Consider the following 17,088-nt stretch of genomic DNA (forward strand, 5'->3'; position numbering starts at 1 on the left):
TCTCCCCGTTAGTTGAGGAAGAAGAGAATCCCATCCACCTGTAGCCAGCAAAAGTGCCCAGGGGGTTGGGGGACCTGCTGGAGGGATGAGAACCAACCAAGGGCTGGATTTGTCTCCTAGGCTGGAGGTTGTCTCCACCCCTGCCTATTACACACCAGGTGCAGGACCAGAAACTGCCTGTAAACCCATGTCAATCAAAGACTACAGTCCTACACACATACATACCTGGAAATAAGTCCTGTTGCACATAGTCAGGATTAAACACGCATAGGGTTGCACCGCAGGTTGCTGACATCATCACCGACACCTTACATTTCTATAGCAACAACAGGGTGCTAACTATGTCACATGCAATGATGTTTAAAAATCCCTATCTTTCCCAGACTCAGGTACAATATGTGTATACCACAGAAATGCTGGATTTATAACTCTTTTTTTTCCCTGAAGAGGCATAACCATAGGATATTACCTGGGAGGACCAGGATAGAAATATTGGCCTCTGTTTCTGGCATTCATGTACCATATTGGTAATATATTTTACTGACTGTATACATTTTGATTGACTTGGATTCACGGCACGGAAAGAGAGAATTTGCATATATCTGGAGACTGCTCTTGCCCAAGAATATCTCCTTTTTCAATTCATTTCATTGCTAGTTTGAAAACCCATTATTTGCTGTTCAGCACAGGCAGGTTTTCATTTTCAGCAGGACTGGGAGGACTCCCAAAAGTATGGACAAATTCCCTGACTGTGTCAGATGAAATACAGAGATAAGGCACACTATTTCCCATCGAGCTGAATGCTAAAGCTCAGTCTATACTGAATTGGGAGCCACACGAAAGGCATGCTGCTATATGTTCTCTCTATTCCTCAGAGGACTGAAAATTCATTCCTTACTTTACAAACTGTCATTTAAAATGCTTAGTCATTAGTTCATGAGAGTCAGTGTTATGCAGTGGTTACCATGTTAGACTAGGACCAGGAAGGCCAGGGCTCAAATGTCCACCATTCCCTTTTAAAAAATTTATTACTTTTATTGGGGTGTACGGGATGCTATGGGATGTGGGTGGCACTGTGGGTTAAACCACAGAGCCTAGGACTTGCCGATCAGAAGATCGGCGGTTTGAATCCCCACAGCGGGGTGAGCTCCCGTTGCTCTGTCCCTGCTCCTGCCAACCTAAGCAGTTTGAAAGCACGTCAAGTGCAAGTAGATAAATAGGTACTGCTCCAGCTGGAAGGTAAACGGCATTTCCGTGCGCTGCTCTGGTTCACCAGAAGCGGCTTAGTCATGCTGGCCACATGACCCGGAAGCTGTACACTGGCTCCCTCAACCAATAAAGTGAGATGAGCACCGTAACCCCAGGGTCGTCCACAACTGGACCTAATGGTCAGGAGTCCCTTTACCTTTACCTATGGGATGCTATGGGAGGGGAAGTACCTTGGGTGGGGAAAATATGCTCCTTCTGGAGTAGTTTGTCTACTTTTGGTCCCCAGCCTGCACTCAGCTCTCACCTGCGGCTCCTAGAAGTTGTCAGCATTCAACAGGAGCCACACCCTAGGAAACAGCTTTGATTGGCCGGCTAAACCAGGTGAGGGTAACCGATGGGTCTCAAAACCTCAGTGAGGCAGCGACTTTCCCTGCATGTGAAGACAGGCTCTGGTGGATTGAGCTGGCGAGACCAATAGTGGGTTCAACAGTCAAGAAGGTGGTTTCTGCATGTGCTGTAGAGGGAACTGAGGGGTAGATGGGGTTCATTAACCTAGAAAGGTAACCCATCTAACTGAAGGAAAACTCTAATCCTAAACCTCTGCTGCCTTGTGGGATATCTTTGGGAGAAGAAAAGGTTAAGGAGTAAACCTTACACAAATCTGGAGTGGAGTCTCTTGCATGCCTCCTTTTGGCAACTCTTGAAGCCAAGCTGGTGCCAAACGTATTGCTCTGCTTTCCTTTGGACCACGTCAGTGAGGCTGAGAGGGGGGTCTTGTCATCTGGGCAGCCCAGGACCTCCACACACTCCAGGGCTGGTGCCCTGAGGAGGTCACTTCAGTGCTGCTAACACCGTGATTTGAATTCACCCCCAGAGAAACACTCCACTGTCTCTTGAGACAGATGGATGTCAACAACATTTACACCCCCAGCTTTCCTCCAATGACCTCAAGGTGGCATACATAGTATGAAACAGCTTACATGAGTTATGAGGACAGGATTGTGTGAGGGTACAAGCCACAAAGTCATTTGGTCCAGAGTAGCGATAACGAAAATGAAGGCAACTTGAAACTAGATCTCGAAGGAAGGGTGCCATGTTTTGTCGCCCCATCCTACCCTATGTTGCAGTGCAGACTGAACCAACTGAAATTGAGTTAGATGCTATGCAGCTCCGGCTCTCAACGCAGAAAAGGACATGACAGCCAGATGGTGGGCACAGTGGTGCCTGCCAACAAAGTGCAAGACCATGTGACTTTGCATGAGGACTTCGCACAAAGTGTGCAGCCTTGGCTGCTGCGATGTGCTGGTTGCCTTTGCACCTTGAGCTTCATGTGCAGCCACATCAGATGCTATGAAAGAACCAGAAAAAGCTAGTTGTGTCTTGTGTTGCTCATTTATTGAACAAGTAGTGGGTTCAATGGTAAAATGACTGGCAGGCTACAATTAGAGTGCTCAGCAGTGTATTGCATATCTATACTAGTTTGTGATGACAGCCAAGGTCTCTTCTATTTTGGTTGAAATTTAAGGGAAAACTGTTTGATGTCATATAATGTTTGATGTTGTATTGTGTTTTCATCTCTTGCAAGGCACTCAAAGTCACTAGGGTAACCCAGTCAGAATGGCAGCATATAAATTTATTATTGTATTGTATTGTATTGTATTGTATTGTATTGTATTGTATTGTATTGTATTGTATTTATTTATTTTAGCACAGACTTAAAGCCAATCAAGCAGGACGCCGGTGGTACTGTGGGTTAAACCACAGAGCCCTAGGGCTTGCCGATCAGAAGGTCGGCGGTTTGAATCCCCGCGATGGGGTGAGCTCCTGTTGCTCGGCCCCTGCTCCTGCCAACCTAGCAGTTTGAAAGCATGTCAAGTGCAAGTAGATAAATAGGTACCGCTCTGGTGGGAAGGTAAATGGCGTTTCCATGCGCTGCTCTGGTTCGCCAGAAGTGGCTTAGTTATGCTGGCCACATGACCCGGAAGCTCCCTCGGCCAATAAAGCGAGATGAGTGCCGCAACCCAGAGTCGTCTGCGACTGGACCTAATGGTCAGGGGTCCCTTTACCTAAAGCCAATTGAACAGTTTCACACCAACAGGCATGACTTCCTACAAAGAATCCTGGGAATTAGAGTTTCGCAAGGATGCTGTTAAAACATCTCTCTCCCCAACCATCTATCACTGAACTACAGCTCCTCAGGGTTGCCTACAGAATTAACAACTCAACCAGTCAAGTTGGGTTCCAACATGCCCACAGCACCCATTTTGCACTTCAAATAATAACAAAATATACTGAGTCGGAAAGATAAAACATACTTGAGGCAGAAAGAATAGCTGCTACCTTGAAACAGCTTTCAGGAAATCCTATGCTTCACCCTGTGTATCAGCAAGGAGAAAAGGTGAAAAGAAAAAAGCTTTCAACGGGTCAGACTGCAGAGGAAAAATCGCCACCCAATTCCAGGGATCTGAGCAAGATGTAGCAAATGCCTTTCACAATATGCTGTTCTGCAAGCCCCTCGGCAATGTATTGCCCATTCCTGGCAGAGCAGGCTGGGGCAGAATCTGTGCTGTTTCAGACTGAGTGCCCCATAGCTGAACTCTCTGAGAATTTCTGAGGATGCAGCTGGGATAAAGAAACAAACCGCAAACATTAGTGTATAAGTGCAGCATTGTAAGGCATGCATCCTGGGCTGGAAGGGCTTTCGCCTTCATGCACTTGTTCCTTTCCTCTTCCTCCCCATAGCCTTGATCCAGGCTCCCATTTCCCAAATGTGTGCTAGACCATTAATTCCTTTGGCAAGGAGCATATAAAACGCCCCTTGGCCGCCTTCTTTTTCCATGTTCATTGGTTAATCACGAACAAAAATGTACCCGGCTTGAGGTCAGGAAACAACATTAGCCTACACAAGTGTAGGATGGCATGATGCGTACAGTTACTACAGCTGGGAAAGTCCATAGTGCAGAGGCAGAGCAACTGTTTGGCAGGCAGAAGGTTCCAGGTTCAATATCTGACATCTCCAGTGAGGACTGGGGATGTTCCCTGCATGAAACCCTGGAAAGTCAGTCACTCTAGATAACACTGAACTCAACGTTCCTTATTGACTTTCAGAGGCAGAATTGGCCCCCCAAATTGGATTGTTCTGTACATCAAGATTTTTCTGGCTTCAAATTCAGCTGCCAGCTTCACAGCTCTTTTTACTCTCTTGGCTACCATGACACTCTCCTAGTTCAGCAGTTAAAGAGAGACAGGTGATTGTATTCAATGTAGCATTAAAAAAAGATTATTATTACCAGAGCTTTTTTTTCAGCCAGAACAAATGACTAATAAAGCAGAATGATGTGGGGATGGTCCACAACAAACACAATGATTCTGTCAATCCACACACACAAAAACACCCACCAGTCCGGGGGGGGGGGGGAGCCTTTGCTATGCACACAGCTTTTTACCTTGACTCCTTTATACAAATGATCCTTTATACAAAGTTAGTGAGTTAACACACACTGAAAATAAAGAATAGTGTAAAACACGTTGCATTGCATTTCTTTGGAAGTTAAAAAAGACAGTTTCCCCAAACTTTGTGTGCAAGATGAGGTTTCTCCTACCACCAGTGTGGTGTAGTGGTTAAGAGTGGTAGACTCGTAATCTGGGGAACCGGGTTCGCGTCTCCGCTCCTCCACATGCAGCTGCTGGGTGACCTTGGGCTAGTCACACTTCTCTGAGGTCTCTCAGCCTCACTCACCTCACAGAGTGTTTGTTGTGGGGGGAAAGGGAAGGAAGGGAAAGGAGAATGTTAGCCGCTTTGAGACTCCTTCAGGTAGTGATAAAGCGGGATATCAAATCCAAACTCTTCTGTGGCTAGGTCAATGCCCAGGTCCGTACGAGCAAGTTACAAAGAGCAGTGGTGGCCTTAAAGGTATAGCATGGAGAGAGATGCAGGCAGAGGGCAGCGCAATCACAGGACAGGACAGGACAGGACACAGCTGCAAAGACATCCCTCACGGATGTAATGGCATCCACCCTCTGCCCGCCAACTTGTTCAGCTTTTGTGATCACATCAAACTGCCCAATAGCATCATGACACTACCGTTATTTGTCTTGTCTATTACATTTATTTCTCACCTGCCCTGCCAGGAGCTCAAGGTATCATATATAGTTCCCCTGTCCAGCCCAGCCCCACCCATTCATTTATCCTCACAACAACCCTGTGAGGTTAGGCTGAAATGGCGACTGGGCCAAGCTCATCTAGGGTCATGTGAGTGAGTGCTGATTTGAACCCTGGTCTCCCAGGTCCGACGCTAACACTCTAGCAACTGCGCCAAATATGGAAAGCCACTTTAAAGAGCAGCATTCTGTTACAAGTTAATTTACCAGTGCTAGACCTAGGTAAACACATACTCTCCAACATTTCTCTGAAGAAAATAGGGACGTCCTATTCCATAATTATTATAATAATAATTTTATTCTTTACCCCACCCATCAGACTGGGTTGCCTCAGCCACTTTGGGCAGCTTCCAACATATATAATAAAAATATTAAACATAAATAAAATATTGAACAATAAAAAATGTCCCTCTACAGGGGGACCCTCTAAAGGTTGTATAATTACTTATCTCTTTGGCTCAGGAGTCACATAACTCCATACCCTCCAACATTTCTCCAAGGAAAATGGGGACATCCTAATGAAAAGCAAAGGGACGTGTGTGGGCCTGTGGTCTAAACCACAGAGCCTAGGGCTTGCTGATCAGAAGTCCGGCGGTTTGAATCCCCACGACGGGGTGAGCTCCTGTTGTTCGGTCCCTGTTCCTGCCAGCCTAGCAGTTCGAAAACACGTCAGAGTGCAAGGAGATAAATAGGTACTGCTCCAGCGGGAAGGTAAACGCCGTTTCCGTGTGCTGCTCTGGTTTGCCAGAAGCAGCTTAGTCATGCTGGCCACATGACCTGGAATCTGTACGCTGGCTCCCTTGGCCTATAAAGCGAGTCGAGCGCGACTGGACCTAATGGTCAGAGGTACCTTTACCTTTTTAAGGAAAAGCAGGACATTCTGGGATCAAATCAGAAACCAGAACAGCTTCTGTAAACCTGGGACCTGGAAAATAGGGACACTTGCAGATGGTTGGTTAGGAAAATAGGCTCCTGGGACACTCAAAAGGCTCCAATGTCATCCTAGCATTCAAGGTAAGATTAGGGATGATTGCCCCTCTCTTAAACCTAGACACTCTGCAAACAAGGACGGTAAATAGGCAGGGCTACAATGCAGGCATTAACTGTCCAAGGCTGCACAAAGGACAACTGAGTGCAGCCCCATTCACAAGATCTCCTGAAGGCCAAGGGGCTCTCTCTGCTGGCTGCTGTAATTGGGACTCTCCGACTATCTTGATGCGAAGAGCCTGATAATGGAGAAGCAAGCTTTGAACTGCCTAATATGGCCCCAGATTTTATTTCATTTTATTGGTAAAAAGGATGTTCCCATTTTGTTCCTGTTTGCTGGGATGGGGCGAGGCGAGGCAGGAACAGGACATCCCGTGCTGCTTCTCTCTGAGTGGGTACCCTTTCTTTTCTATGTTTCTTGGAAACCCTGAGCAAAGGGAGCCTTCCAAGCCCAAATTTCCTCCGTGTCCCTCGTGTAGCTGCTGAAATCTAATGATATGCAAGAGCGGAATAAAAAAGAGCAGCTGGTCTCCAGTTGGTGTTCCGTAAACGCTAACCAGCACCCAGCAGGAAGCAGTGTAAGTTCAATTCAGTGAAGCAAATTTAATCATTTACCCCTTTATTCATGGCAAGGAAGAAAGGTTGGGCTGTGGGGTGGGGGGAGATGCTTTGAAGGACTCCAACAAAACATGCACACATTACTGAGACCGGGTACAAATGCTTACATTTCTATTATACCGCAAGTGTAGACCCTTTCACTATCAGCCCCACAACAGCAATTTTACATTTACAGGGCAATGCTATATGTAAGGGTACTCAGAAGTAAGTCTGAATGTGTTTGATGAGGCTTACTCCTATGTAAGGATTGCAGTCTTAAGCACACTACTTAAACTACAGGTATGTGTGTGTTATATGTGGACTTATATATATACACGCTATTGCTTGTGGCCCCAAAGTAGGATGGAACTACAGAGCCCAAGTCTAGAATATTGCAGAGAATGAGAGCTCACGGTTTTCAACCATTTTGTTTTCCGACCAGTACAGACACACTTTTCATAAATGTAATTTGTGGCAACATGGTTTCATTAAACATGTATACTTGGATTTTCTGTTTGGCTTGTTATTTTATTTTTGAACAAGCAAGTGAAAGCAACCCTTGTAGACCAGAATCGCTGCTCGTGCTAATTATGGTGTGAGTGTGTGAGAGTTGTAGTTATCCTTTAGTTACCATCAAAATTTACAACTGGTTTTATTGCTGCATCATGCTGTAAATCAAATGGATCTGCAACCATCCGTATTATGGCAATGCATCTGCGCTGTCTTGGCTGAAGTTAAGTTGACAGCAAGCATTTTCTCTTTAAATGGCCTTCTTCTTCTTCTTCTTCTTCTTCTTCTTCTTCTTCTTCTTCTTCTTCTTCTTCTTCCCCTTTCTAGGGATTTAAATCTTGTACAGTAATTTATAAGACAGAAACATTGTCTTCATCTTCTTGTTAAATATATGGCTGTTGCACGCTGCTCTGGACTTATATACGTGGCAAAGATTTGCATGTTGATATTAAGGATGGACCTTTGATATATCCTTGCCCCTAAATCAAGCCAGGAATCTGGCACATGTATAATTCATACATCTAGCAACATGTTATGGCAGCCATGTGGGAAACAGCCTCCACGTGGTAGCTGCTTGATGCAGCACCCTGACATGTATAGCATTGGAAAGCAGCCTGAACCCCTCCAGATGTTGTTGGACTTCAACTCCCATCAGCCCCAGCAGCATGGCCACTGGTCATGATAATGGTAGGAGATGTAATCCACCAATACCTGGAGGGTTTAAAGGGGTGTTAACTTAGTTTTAGTGGTGCTGCATAGCACAGACCTTCAAAGTGTCCCTATTTACCAGGTTTCCCAGTTTCTGATTTGATCCTGGAATGTACCGCTTTTCCTTAGGTTGTCCCTATTTTCATTGGAGGGTATGAACTTATGCAATCCCTGAGTCAAGGAGATAAGTAACTATACAGCCCTTAGAAGACACCTGAAGGCAGCACTGCATAGTTTTCTTATGTTTTAATATATGTTGGAAGCCTAACAGAGTGACTAGGACAACTCATTCAGATGGGTAGGGTATTATTATTATTATTATTATTATTATTATTATTATTATTATTATTTAAGACGTCCCTATTTTCACCGGAGAAATGTTGGGCTGTATGATAGCAACATGGCTGGATGGAAACATTCCATAGCTTCAACAAGATTCCTTTCCATTTTACTTTTGTTTGATTACTCATTTTAAAGGTAAAGGGACACTGACAATTAAGTCCAGTCGCGAACAACTCTGGGGTTGTGACACTCATCTCACTTTAAAGGCTGAGGGAGCCGGCATTTGCCCGCTTCCTCAGACAGTTTTACCGGGTCATGTGGCCAGCATGACTAAGCCGCTTCTGGCAAAGCCAGAGCAGTGCATGGAAATGCTGTTTACCTTCCCGCTGGAGTGGTGCCTATTTATCTACTTGCACTGTGTGCTTTCAAACTGCTAGGTAGGCAGAAGCTGTGATAGAACAACGGGAGCTTACCTGGATTTGAACCGCCGATCTTCCAATCGGGAAGCCTTGTAGTCATTTTAGGTTCCATATAAGGTGAAGAAATGCTTTTTGCAAGTCTAAAGTAGCCTTCCCATTATAATCCTAATGCAGCTGGGCTGAATGGAATTTGCCAGGGAACTGCTTCTGGCAGGATAAATGCTCACACACCCCTTACTTTCTTGTGTGTAGATCATGCATAGTCTGTAAAATGGCTCAACCGTAGCTATTTAAGCACATTCAAAGTTCTGAAGGGATCATAGAATTGTAGGGTTGGAAGGGATCCCCAAGGATCATCTAGTTCAACTGATTCTCTTCTTCAGCTTTCCACCACTCCCTCTGTCCCTCCAGAATTTCTTTCTCACACAGTAGCAAACCCACAAGGGACCCAATCTTCTGCTTCACTGGGGGGAGCCACACAGCCTCTCCAGATTTTCCAACTCTCCCTGCATCGCGTTGTAACTGATTCTTCTTCAGCTTCATCGGGAAAGGGGAAGGACGGAGCTCGTGGCTGCCATTCACTTTTTCATCTTTCTCTCTGGCTGAAGCCCAGATATGCCTCTGGAGGCTTCACCCGGGGCAGAAACCCTGGCTACACCCTCCCCCCTCACTAGCTACGGCTCTGCCTCAAACTCTGATAAAGCCTCTTGCCCATCTAGACCGAGGGCAGAGAAGGGTGTGTGAGGGAGTGTGCAAATTAGCCTACTGCACAAATGCAACATCCACATTTGTTGGTCTCTTCACATTTGTCTTTGGCCCCACTCACCGCTGTTTTGTGGCCCTCAGGTGTACATACTTCTCCTCCCTGGCTTAATAAACTTATCAGCACATTTTAAGCTGCCTTCTGACTCTGGGTGGTACTCAGTTATAGTTTGCTCAAAGTCCATCTGTCTCAAGGGGCAATGGAGTGTGCCTACAGGGGTGAAATCAAACTGTCACGTTAGCAGCACCAAAGTGACCTCCTGGGGACACAAGCCTGGGCTGCTCAGGCAACAAGACTAATGTGGTCCAAAGAAAAGCAGAGCAATACATCTGGCAGCAGCTTGGCTGCAGGAGTTGCCAGAAAAAGTACAAGATGTCGTCAAACCATCTTACCCTTTCTTTCGCCAGAGATATCTCACAAGGCAGCGGAGAGCAGACCCATTGAAATCCATGAACTTGACTAAATCTGATCCATTAATTCAAATGCGCCTACTCTGAGTAAAACTTAGTTGCATACTGCCTTCTGTGTATGACTAACATTAGATACTGCCTAGCACAGATTACGTTCTGTCAACTGGCAATGTGTTTACTGCTGGATATGCAGTAAAGTTTTACTGTTGCACAAACCTGTGGAACAAATTTCCCCAGTGAAGACCGACAAATTGCCTTGGGATTATTATTATTATATATTAACTAACGGCAATGTCTTGTTGGCTTCTGGCTTGCTTCCAGCTTCCAGTGCAGCTGCCTCTCCCCTCCCCCCCCTTGTTCCACAGTTTAGACAACATATTCCGGGCCTCGGCCATGAATGAGTTTTCTCACTCATGTTATAAATTCATGAAATTAGCGGTTCATAATAGGGAAATGGAGAGAGGCCTTTATTTATAGCCGCACCAGCAGATGCTGCAATAATGAACACTAGTCTTTTACATTGTCCTCATTCTAGTATTCACATCCTTCATCCTCAGTTTTATTATGAGCCGTGTAATGCAATGTTATGTTCGGATTCTCTGTGTCACAATCAAAACACACATTTTTCATATGTATGTGCCTTTCCTTGCGACAAGGGGGCTGTAATTGAAAACACTTTATCAGCTTGGGAGTTAATGACATTAGCCGGGTTTGGGGGGGGGAGAGAAAGAGATTTAGGTACACAATTCCTGTTGATAATGGGAGTTTCACTGCCGCTGAAAACGCATTACTAAATGTTGACTAAAGATAAGCATGGAATATATTTGTGGTATGAACTTCAAATAGCACCTCACCTGCTCTTTGAGCAAGTAAGCAAAACAAACACTTCACTATCACATGTGTGATAGTGATGTGAGCAGTAATTTACAGAGGGGAGAATGAACAGACCCCACAACTCAGCTATTCCGTTTATACTGTGGCAGGCGAGAGTTTTCAGTCGTGAGGTGACTCTTATCCAGAAGCATTTTTGTCAAGGGTGTGCCGTGGCTTGACTTTGGGGTTGGGAAGTAGGAAACCCAGACTCAAATCCAAATGGATTGGCTTCTCAGGAAAGTCACCTTCCCTCAGTCCAGCTTACCTGGTCGGGTTGTTATATGTGGATAAGACACATAGGCTTGAGTAGGACGCCCTGAGAGCCTTGCCCATAGGGTGACAACTTCAATTACAGTGGTACTTCAGGTTACAAACACTTCAGGTTACAAACTCCGCTAACCTGGAAGAGTTACCTCGAGTTGAGAACTTTGCCCCAGGATGAGAATGGAAATCGCATGCTGGCAGTGCAGTGGCAGCAAGAGGCCCCATTAGCGAAAGCACGCCTCTAGTTTCAGGTTAAGAATGGGCCTCCGGAACGAATTAAGTTCATAACTAGAGGTACCACTGTAGTGCTGAGTCAAAAATGCCTCCAACTTTGATGGCCTCATTCCCAGACTGTGGGATGGTATTTAGCTGGGTGGGTTTTTCAGATAAGGGGTATGTGTGAAAATATATAAACTTTCATTAGTGAGGTGCTTCCTGGGAAAGTGCTGGCAGCGTTTTTATAGTGGTGATGGTAGTTGATGTTTTCCCTTAGTCTTCATACTTAACTGTTCCCATGATCCCTGATCATTGGCCATGCTGGTTGGGGATAATGGGAGTCCAACAGCAGCTGGAGGGGTACAGATATAAGGATAACCGCAGTGGCGTAGCGTGGGTTGTCAGCACCCGGGGCAAGGCAAGTAATTTGCACCCCCCAACCCATGGATTTTAGCACTCAGGCAGAGAGCTGTGAGTGCGAGCGCCCCCCATGTTGCGCCCGGTGCAGCCGGGCCCCCCTGCACCCCCCATGCTATGCCACTGGATAACTGTGCTGAATCAGACAAAAGTCTTATCTAATCCAGGATTGCTTCCAAAGATGGTGGCCACAGGATGCCTCTGAAATGTCCAGGCCATACCTTCTCCTCTTAAGTTCAGTTCCTCACACTTCCACATTATTTCCATATCAGTTTGCAATGTTTTTTCTAAAGTTCTCATGAAAATCCGCCAGCATTTCAATGCAAATTTCTCCAGATATACCCAACAAACATTCAACTCCTGGTAATACCTTACCTTACCTTTACCAATATACAGTGGTACCTCTGGTTACGTACTTAATTCGTTCCAGAGGTCCATTCTTAACCTGAAACTGTTCTTAACCTGAAGCACCACTTGAGGCTAATGGGGCCTCCCACTGCTGCCACTGTGTGATTTCTGTTCTCATCCTGAAGCCAAGTTCTTAACCCGAGGTACTATTTCTGGGTTAGCGGAGTCTGTAACCTGAAGCGTCTGTAACCTGAAGTGTATGTAACCTGAGGTTCCACTGTACACATTATTTTGCACAGCAAATTCCCCTAATGTTTGCATTTTTATGCACACTTATCCGCAGTATATGATTCCCCCCCCCCACATGACTGGAGAACTAAAGTGCAAAATTCAGATAAGTGTGAAATCTGAAGGATGGCAGGTTTCCCCAGAATCACAGACTTGTAGAGTTGGAAGGGGGACCCTGAGGGTCATCTAGTCCAACCCCCTGCAATGCAGGAATCTTTCACCCAATATGGGGCTTAAACCCACGAGCCTGAAATTAAGAGTCTCATGCTGTACTACCTCAACTATTGGCTCATGTATTGCTCCAGAAAGTGCAGATTTTGTAGGTTCCACTTTAAAGGTGAACTGGATTGATTTGTTCCCTCATCCCATATCTATGCATGTTCATCCAGAAACAAGTATGTGGGAGTTACTCCCATGTTGTAAGTCACAGGTGAGAAGCCGTAGATAGCTCAACGCAGGCAAAGATTGCACCTCTCTCCCCAAAAGAAGGGGGTGGAAGGCGAAAAAAGCCATGGGAAAGAGATGTTGTGCTTCTGGAACAATGGCACCTGCAACCCTGCATTGCAATGTGGTCAAACTTCTTTTGAAACTCAGGTGTAATATGCAGTAGACGCCTGCCAACTGGGCAATAGGAAGACGTTTGTGAAATGAAGGGAGAGAAGGCAGTAAAACGCTCTTGGGACCGTTTCTGCATTTGCAATTAGGCCCTCTAACACCCGGGGAAAGTACATGACATGTTCAATCTTGACTTATGAAATAGTTCAAAGGATCTCAAGGAAGGGATTTAGGCAGAGCACTGGAAGCTTTAAAGCCAGCCAGTTCCTAATTCCTTCTTAGACAACAGTAAGGATCCTAAACCCTTGTTATTATAAGGACTTGTGTGCTAAATGATTAGAAGTGAGAGGAGAAAACGAAAAGGGAAAAAGGAAACATGGAGAAATATGCTGTTGGTGAGTGTCCCCACTTTAAATAAATACATAAATAAAGGGGCTTTGTGGGACAAATCTTAGTTTACCCGTCTTCAGATTAAACTCCCAACAGAATCCCTTAGCAGCAATGTAGCTCAGATTTCTTCTACCTTACAACTGCAATAAAGGTAAAGGTAAAGGTACCCCTGCCCGAACGGGCCAGTCTTGACAGACTCTGGGGTTTGTGCGCCCATCTCACATCTATAGGCCAGGGGCCAGCGCTGTCCGCAGACACTTCCGGGTCACGTGGCCAGCGTGACAAAGCTGCATCTGGCGAGCCAGCGCAGCACACGGAACGCCGTTTACCTTCCCGCTGGTAAGCGGTACCTATTTATCTACTTGCACCCGGGGGTGCTTTCGAACTGCTAGGTTGGCAGGCGTACAACTGCAATAGAACGAGGCAAAAATTGTTGTTTGGAGAAAGACACAGAGGGACTCATTCACTAGGCCCTGGGAGCTTCTCTATGTCAAGCAAGCTGGGCCAAAGGGGTCACAGCAAAGGCACTCCCAAAAAATATTCTGCTATTGTATAAAGCAGAGTGCCATATAACCAGTCTCCAGTTACACCCCAGAGGTTCTGAATGATACTTTCATGCCAAGTGGATCAGGCATGCACAACTTGTGGTCTAAGAAACCAATGGCAAACCTCCAGCCATCTTTTGTGACCTGCTAGGTGCTCAATAACTCTAACATTTTCGCTTCACATCTATAGATAGAATTGTAGCACTGGAAGGGACCCAAGGACCATCTAGAACAGGGTTTCCCAAAACTTGGGTCTCCAGATGTTTTTGGACTACAATTCCCATCAACCCTGACCACTGGTCCCGCTAGCTAGGAATGATGGCAGCTTCCAACATATATAAAAACACAATAAAGCATAAAAACTTTCCTATACAGGAAAGCTGCCTTCATGTGTCTTTTAAAGGTTGCATAGTTACATATCTCCTTGGTTCTGGGGTCACATAATCCCATGCCCTACAACATTTCTCCGATGAAAATAGGGATCTCCTAAGGAAAAGTGGGACATTCAGGGATCAAATCAGAAACTGGGATGGCGTCTGTAAATCCAGGATTGTCCCTGGAAAATAGGGACACTTGGAGGGACTGCTCTGAGCACGCTGGAGAATACCCTAGGTACAACTATAAGGGAATAACATCTAGGTTGTAGGAGTGGCTCCCAGATAGGAGCTCCCACTCATTCCAGTAAACCTTTAGAGGCAGACAGGCAATGCTTTTTGAGAATTATGACTTGAATTCAGTTCAGAAACCAGATTAAAATACTGGAAAACTCCAAGCAACCTCATGCCACCATACTCTCCTTGCTCTTTTATGATAGCTGAGATCATCTGTGGCACTCTTGTGGGCCAGCCCCAATGCGTGCTCCCTAAAGTGTCCCCCATCCTCACTCCCTATCCTCATCTGGGTCTGGCAGCTCCTAGTATGATGTCAGGCCCACAGTGTTAATTAGCTGCTCGCATGGCAAAAATAAAAACCCATATTTGTTGGGTGGGCCATTAATAACATGTGAAAGCAGATTCCTTGGCTACTCTGTGTCACTGTGGTTGAAAGGAACCAGGCACCATGGCAACGTTACCAATACTTGGGTTAAAAATAAATCCGCGGCAACATCAAAATTGTAACCACTGAATCTCATGGAATTTGAATACAAAATGCTGCAGTGCAATGACACTAATACTGATCAGTTGTCCTGTACAAAGCTTTTGCTTCTTTTCTTATTTGTTATGCTTTGGATATATTCAGGTGGGCATCTTTTTATCTACTTGCTTAATTTGGCATGGCAGCTTCCCTTGCAAACCAGCCACAAGCTCTAGATGCTCTCTTCTCTTAAAAGGCCAGTTGGAATGACAATAACCTGATGGCAATTTGCTTGGCAATTTGCAGTTTGATCACTGATATGGGACAAACAGCTGAAGTGATTTTTTTAAAAAATGGAATGTGTGCTCTGGACATGTCTCGGATATGGTTTTATGTATGAAAACACCCCAAGTCTTTTGGTCTGGCAAGATTTGCTTTTGGATTATTTGTATGTAAGCTACTGTCTGTACCTGTCAAAGGAAAGAAAGAAAGAAAGAAAGAAAGAAAGAAAGAAAGAAAGAAAGAAAGAAAAAAAGAAAGAAAGAAAGAAGCTAGTATATATATAATTTGAGAGTTCCTTGCCTTTTCATTGTTCAGTCCCTGCATGTGCATGTTTGCGCCTTAAGGCAACCGGAGGTTTGTCTTTAAAAAAAAGAGAGAATTGAGACAGGAAATGAAAAGCAAATGACAAATTTGGGAGGAGAGAGAGAGAATGAGAGAGGATCATGCGTAGGATAAACAGATGAAATGTGCCAAGCAGTGTTATGCTATTAAGGTGTGCTGTAATTCTAATGATTACTATATTCCAAGGAGTGCTAGTCTATTTCTCCCATGGCCTGAGGTAAGTTAGAGGAATAAAACCAGACCCTATTTTACTTTTCAAGTTTCTATTCCGGTGATAAGTAGAAAATTGACTGGGTTTAGTGTGCACATTCTAGCTTCTAGCTCCAGAGTCAACACCAGAAGTCTTTTATGAGGAGACCTGTAAGTGCATAGGGGGCCCCAGGCAAGGTCACCGTGGTGGTATTTCCATCGTAAAATTTGGCCAAGTTCATGACACTAAGCAGTGCCACAAATACGTCTGCAGAGGAGAACTCTTTATCTCCCCCACAAAACGTCTCTGGGCAAACACAAAAAGCAAGGGGGCTGTCAAGTCTTGCTTGTGGTCCTGCTTGGTCATTGTACACACTGAGGCTTGTGTTATCATTGGCTTTGTTCAGTGCACATAATGGCCAAAGGAGGCAGGTTTATTTACCATGTGCAGGGATTAATGTTTTCCTCCCCCACCCCACCTCCCCATCCCCACCACTCTCGAGGCCAGTTTAAAGACTTGTTTTTCACTCAGTTAAGGGATGGAATTGCTGAGGTGTGTTTTCAAACCACTTGTTCATTGCCTGCTTTCTTCTAAGTGAGAGATCCAAAATGAAGATTTGGGGGAATAAAGTCAATATTTGGGAACTGCTACTGTGGAAATTGAATAGATTTACAGTGGAGGTTCAGACAGTCCTCCCCCAACAGATAGTGTACTTCTGACCATATACTCCCTCTCTCTCTGTATATAAGAAGAAAAGTATAAAAAAGATAAAAGAGAGGCTTATTTTACAATTGCAATTCCCTCAGCTCTTTTCACCATAAATCTGTTCTTCCCTCAGTGAGCTTCTTTTCTTTTATTAATTTCCAGCAGTTTCTCAAGACAAAAAATTTGATGAATATACCAAAAGCACAGTTTGTTTCTGTCATATAAACATATCATTAATGAAAAACTCTAAACCATGTTGATAGAGCCTAAGGTTATTAGTTTGCATAACTTTCTAACTCTTGTTTCATTGTCTTTTTATTACAGCCAATATACATACATCAGATGTTTAGAAACAACACTTGATGATTCTTCAGAACTTACCAAAAGCATACATACTGAGCATCTGGAAGAAAAAGATGTCCCTCTATTTAGTGTGAGAACTGGTTGTGTAGCATTATATTAATATGCTTGTTCTGTGTGGAAGTTAACAGCTAAAATTTGCAATAGCTGTGGTCCAAAGTAAACATTAGATTCCCACAAATGTATTTTGTGT

The 17,088-nt window shown here is 44.8% G+C and overlaps 2 long non-coding RNA genes across 2 annotated transcripts in view; one reads left to right on the plus strand and one right to left on the minus strand.

Moving 5' to 3' along the window:
• LOC309528344 overlaps positions 1–17,088 on the plus strand; it is a 1,081,412-nt gene that overhangs the window by 537,975 nt on the left and 526,349 nt on the right. The gene's annotated exons all lie outside the window — the stretch shown is intronic.
• Positions 1–17,088, minus strand: part of LOC309528343 — a 414,681-nt gene that overhangs the window by 80,561 nt on the left and 317,032 nt on the right. The gene's annotated exons all lie outside the window — the stretch shown is intronic.

Source organism: Podarcis vaucheri (assembly GCF_965113315.1).
Source record: "Podarcis vaucheri genome assembly, chromosome: 3".
Classification (NCBI taxonomy): domain Eukaryota; kingdom Metazoa; phylum Chordata; class Lepidosauria; order Squamata; family Lacertidae; genus Podarcis; species Podarcis vaucheri.